The sequence below is a fragment of the Crocodylus siamensis genome, chromosome 6 (assembly GCF_052110815.1).
Source record: "Crocodylus siamensis isolate JL-2025a chromosome 6, ASM5211081v1, whole genome shotgun sequence".
NCBI classification, from domain to species: Eukaryota; Metazoa; Chordata; order Crocodylia; family Crocodylidae; genus Crocodylus; species Crocodylus siamensis.
The window spans coordinates 37961974-37967973 of NC_143400.1; positions in this window are offsets into that span (position 1 = coordinate 37961974).

Consider the following 6000-nt stretch of genomic DNA (forward strand, 5'->3'; position numbering starts at 1 on the left):
ATCTCTAGTGTGGAAAGCATCCAGCCCTAAGCCTTTGAAGAATGATCCTGTGTAGAGCAGACTTTCCAAAAAGAAAACCCGGTTTCTTCAAAACTGAAACATTTTGGGGGCGATGTGTTCATTCCTATACCATTTTGATACAAGAAAGTAAATATGCTTCAAAAAAGCTGAAGTGTTTCAATTCACCTCTCATTTGGCTTTACTTCATTCTGATTTTGACGATAACATGATGATATTTTATTACAGTATCCAAATGGAAGTGGCTGGTATTCCCATTCCAGAGGCTATCTTGACATTTTAGTTTGCTGTTCCAGTTTAGAAAAAAAGAAAATGGTTTTGAAATGTCAGCATTTCCGCTGAAACAGAGGTTTGTTTTCTGATCAGCTCCAATGCTGGGATTTTCAAAGGACCCAGCACTCAACCGCAAAGAAAATCATGAGAGCTGAGGGCCTGACTATTAGGCTCCACTGAAAATCCCAACCTAAACATGGGTAACCTCTAGAAAAGGGACAGAAAGTGAAAACTAAGAGCCTGATGCCAAAGCTGGCCAAAGTCAGCGAGAGCCTTTCCATTTACTTCAGTACATCTGGGATCAAGACCCCGTACTGTGACAGACCAGCTGGCAACCCGGTCCCCTCACCTTGGCCAGCACAGGATTGCTCTCCTCAAAGCATTCCAGCGATTCATTCTCTCCTGGCTTTGCAACCAGTTTCAAACTCAATTGTTCTGAAAAGCTCAAAATGCTTTATCCAAACCTCTAGACACAATAGCATGAGCTGGGCTGCAAATTATGAGAGGTTCCCTTGTCTGATTGCTTCTGTCTCTCCTGCTTCTTGCTAATTTGTGGAGTGCTTTAGTTTCTAAAATGTGATTTATTTTACAGCGATTGAGCCTATTCCTCACTGAGACAGCACTACTAGTGGGTTCAGAAATTGACCTAGAAATTGGCAAGTCCTAATCCTTAATCAGGAAGAGCAGTATTAAACAATCAGTCCCAACTCCGGTCTCAGATCAGTATACAAAGCCTCATCAGTCTCTGATTCTGCCTCTAGAACAAGCATCTAAACAAACTCACTCAGAGCAAAGACAACTTACTTCCCATTTCTACTGAGAAGTCTAGTGTCACCAGAAGATGGTAGATATTAACAGCACAACTCTACTAGCTTGGGAATTTACATTGCAACTATACACCACTGCAAACGAATATTTGTATTGATACCCGCCAGGCAAGCTTCCCTGACCTTGTTGGGTTAACAAGCCTTACATTTATGCTCGGAAGATCAACAGACAGATTCACTCTCCGTGGCCCATTTTATTTGTGGCTTCTCTGCAGAGATAATGGAACAGCAGGGCCTACAGCTCTTTAGGGCAAAGATCTTTTCTTGTTCAAAGTCCTTGACACAACAGAGCTCTGGTCTGGGACTGGGACCTTTTGTTTTTTATTGAAATGAAGATAGAATAATACTAGGGCCCTGAATGTCTGAGGTAGCCCCAGCTGGACCCAATAGCACCACCTCATTTCATACAAAGGGCCAAGAACAGCTATTTGATGCGATTAAGAAGGATACCTCCAAGTTGGGGTGGAAAGCCCTGTCTTTAGAACGGCAAGTTTGCCAATATAAATCAGTTTAAGAGGAATTCTTTTTCTGATGGAGTTACTTGCTCAGACGTTAACATGCTCAATGGAATAAGGGTAAGTTTGGCTCAGCAGCTGTGAAAAAAAAGCAAAATATGGAAAAAGAGTGCAGGCAAACTGTCTGAGAGAGACGGACCAGAGCAAATGATGACAGAATTGCATGGGGAGAATTATAGCCAGATTCATAAATATCCACTCCAGCCACTATTTATCCACTGCTGTGTGGAGACCCCACTACCCAAAGCAAGTCCTTAGTCTTTACCTAGGCTAATGCCTTTGTTTCATCCACTCCTCTCCTGCCTTCTACACCAACGGCTGCCCTGTCCATCGCTCAGTAAATTCTGTAAATGTTGTACCAAAGCTTTACCTATTTTACTTCAAGTGAGGAGCAAATGCTTAGATCTCAAATCAAAGTAGGCACAGAACCAGTTCAAGAACTCAGGATGATGCTATGAACCAATAAATCCATATGGAGTCTGATAGCACCCTCTTTTGTATGTAATTTTGGCTTCAACAATAAAGGGTGCTTCAAAGGTAAGATGTTTCACTGGTATGTACCAAGGTAAACCCACACAAAGCAAGAAACAGGGAAGGATTTTCTATACAAGTAAGTTTATGGATGCTAAGCAGGGGTATGAGTTTGCAGCACATTGATGTTTCACTTTATTTTTCATGTGGATGCTCTTAGCACCCCCTGATACTGCTGTCATAAAAAGATAGCTTTGAAAGCAGAGTAAGCAGCTGCACACCTCATGCACCCAAATTGTATCAGCACCATGGAGTAGCCAGTGCGCTGTATAGTCACATACAAGCTACCTTTACGGTAACACTCCCCGTATCCAACCTCTTAGATGTAAACCTCTGGACTGATGCACTCTCAATTCCACTTTCCTTCAAACAATAGCAGGAAAGGCGAACATGTGAGCAAAACAACTGAAAGACTGTGCTCCAGGGCATCCTTGGGGCTTCCGATTTCCACCTCAATCATTTTCATCCTTTTAGAATAGGGAACCAGTGGTCAAGAAACAAAAAATCGCTATAAATGGGCATTTCAAAGTCACTGGCAACCAGTGCCACCTCGTGGTGTGAAGCTTAAACTGGTAACCTAGCAACATTCCCCGAGATGGGAATATGGAAGCAAAAATGTGTCACGACAGAAGCCCTGAATAACAGATCTGTTGCAGACTGTCAGGAAAATGAAGTCAGACTGGCCAGAGAAAATGCATGAACATCTGCTTGTCTAGGCAATGAGCCCTATGACAGTCCACAGCAGGAATGCTCATTGCATGCCCAGCTACTGAGAGGTCAGACAAGGACAGACGAGAGAAGAGCCATGCAAGCACCAATGCCATACCCGCTTTTCACATAAAAGGTGAGACGCTCCTGGCAGCACCCTGGACACAAACTCATGGACACTTGTTGCGGTTTCCCCACTTCCTTCCTGTATCTGGTCAAGGCCCGAAACAGAGGTAATCCTCAGCAAATGGGAAGTCCCCTCCTACCTACATGCCATCCCTGGTCAGGAAAAACAAAAATGCAGCTTTGAACATGTTCACATTATAAAAACCAGAGCGAAGCCTGTTTAGTGGCTAAGGGGAAAATTCCCCATGTAAAATTCTTATGAACACTGGCATTTCCCAGACTTGTGGTTCTCACCCAACTAGCAAATTTTCCCCAGCAGTGATCACTACCAGCCTCTGCACAGGGATCAGTAATATGTCCCCTTAGAGTACAATAATCTTCTTCTGAGGGGAAAGAAAGAAATTTCTCCCTTCTATTTATAAGTGGTTTATATCCAGCAGCATGAGGATATCCCAAATGTGCTTTCAATCTAGCTAATAGAATTGGTTCCCTGTAGAAGTGACTCTTTAGTGACAGTCAAACAAATATCAAAGTGAATATAAATTGCATTTATCTTAAAATATCACCAACTAAAGGTTAAATGCAGTATGCAGTAACTGCCCATATAATTTGGGGATTTGTAAAGCAACGTTATCCAAGGGCCTGAACCAAAGCCCATCCAAGTCAATGGAAAGACCCCTTTTTGAGTTTTATCTATTATTAATGGAAGGTCTAAGCCAACATACACTTGGAGCCTGATTTTTGTAGCTGGGAAAACGAGCTGACACACACCATACGACTTGCCACGTGGACAAGCAAAACTCCAATTTGCACAAGCAGTCACGGTCTGTGCTTGCAGAAATTAGGTATGCACCATTAGTTCTGTTATCTTTCATGATTAGTCCATTGATCTTGCTTGTCCAATCTTCAGCACATTTGAAAGCCCTGTGAGGAACCATTGAGTGGTCTGAGCCCCGTGTTCTCCTCAGCTAGACTCTCTGGAGCCACAGGTCCGAATTTCATCTAGGTCGACTCGGCCTTACATATTCACAAAGCAGATCAACTGACCTCTGTGCAGGTTGCTCTGTGCAGAGATTGCCGAGATGATACCTTAGAACAGAAGGACCTGTTGGCTCTGCAGGAGCACTAATGATGCTGTGGAGCTTTTCAAAAGCTGGGTCTTGTGGAATATTGCTATAAAGTTTAATTTGAGGAATATATCCACATGGGGTTGGTTGAGAAGTCCTGTTCTCTAATAAATACAAGTGATTTTAGAGAGTTGGGTTTTTTAGTCCCCTGGTTTATAACAGTCCAAGCAGAATGTAATAGGTGCTAAAAAACCCTGTGCTGAGAACCTTTAAACAATTTATGCATCGCTCACATCCCGTGTAAGCGCTTCACTGCACATTTTTACTTCCCATTGAATTCTCTTAGCCCAGGGCGGGCAATTCTTTTGGGCAGAGGGCCACTTACTGGGTTTCAGCAAGCCATCAAAGGCCACATGACAGGCAGCCCAGGGCAGATCAATATTAATTTTCTAAATTTTTTAGGGGTGGCGCAGGCCAGATAGAACAGCCTAGTGGGCCACATCTGGCCCCTGGGTCGCATTTTGCCCACCCCTGTCTTAGCCCCTTAACAAAAATGAAAGAAAATAGTTTTGAGTCATTTTCCCCATAAGGCACAGCCAGCTGCTCCCTCCACCCCAGAAGTGGATGCATTTCATCAGACCCACATGAAAATGTGGGTGGGATTCAAGGAACTATAAACACAAAACAGCGTGGGCCATCCTGTACAGGAAGAGGAAACAGATCATCTGGCACACAGAGGTCCTTTCACTAGAAACAAAGGTGAAGAGGCTAGAAAGCTAAGTTACACCTTTTTCCATCTGGTAAAGAAAGCTCTCTGAGGATTAAAGTTTCCACTATGCAGACATTTTACTTCATTTAACTTCTAATTTTGATCCACTAGCTGACCAACAGAAAGAGAAACTCATCTACTAATTGACAGTTTTACTCAAACTGAATCATAAGACGTCGGGTCGGAAGGGACCTTGTAGATCTTCAAGTCTGACCCCCCGCCTGGGCGGGAGAAAAGGCTGGACTCAAATGAGTCCAGCCAGGTAGTCATCAAGCCTCTTCTTAAAGACCCCCAGGGTAGGAGCCAGCACCACTTCCCTAGGAAGTCAGTTCCAGCTCCTAGCCAACCTGACTGTGAAGTAGTTCTTGTGGATGTCTAATCTAAACCTACTCTCCAATAACTTGTGTCCATTGTTCCTTGTCACGTCAGGGGGCGCTCGGGGAAACAGTGTCTCCCCCAAACCCTTCTGGGTCCCCCCTAGTGAGTTTATAGACAGTCACCAGGTCCCCCCTCAGCCTTCTCTTGTGAAGGCTGAACAGGTTTATGTCCCACAGTCTTTCAATGTAGGGTCTGCCCTGTTATCCCCGGATCATGCTGGTGGCCTCCTCTGGACCCTTTCAATGATGTCCACATCCCTCCTGAAGTGCGGTGCCCAGAACTGGACGCAGTGCTCCAGCTGCGGTGCCCTCCTGAAGTGCGGTGACCAGTGTCACATAGAGGGGGTGGATCACCTCCTTGGCTCTACTTGAGATGCATCTGTGGATGCACGACAAGGTGTGGTTAGCCCTGCCAACTGTGACCTCGCATTGTCAGCCCATGTTCATCTTGGAGTCAATAATGACTCCAAGATCCCTTTCTGCATCCGTGCTCTCAAGAAGGGAGTTTCCCATTCTGTAAGTATGCTGCTGGTTTCTACTGCCTAAGTGCAGCACCCTGCACTTGTCAGTGTTGAAACGCATCCTGTTTCTGTTAGCCCACTCCTGTAACCTATCCAGATCTTGCTGCAATCTTTCCCTCCCTACTAGTGTGCTCACCTCACCCCAAATTTTGTTATCATCAGCAAATTTAAACAGGGTGCTTCTCCCCCGTCGTCCAAATCGCTGATGAAGAAATTGAACAGCACAGGCCAAAGGACCGAGCTCTGGGGGACTCCGCTGCCCACTTCC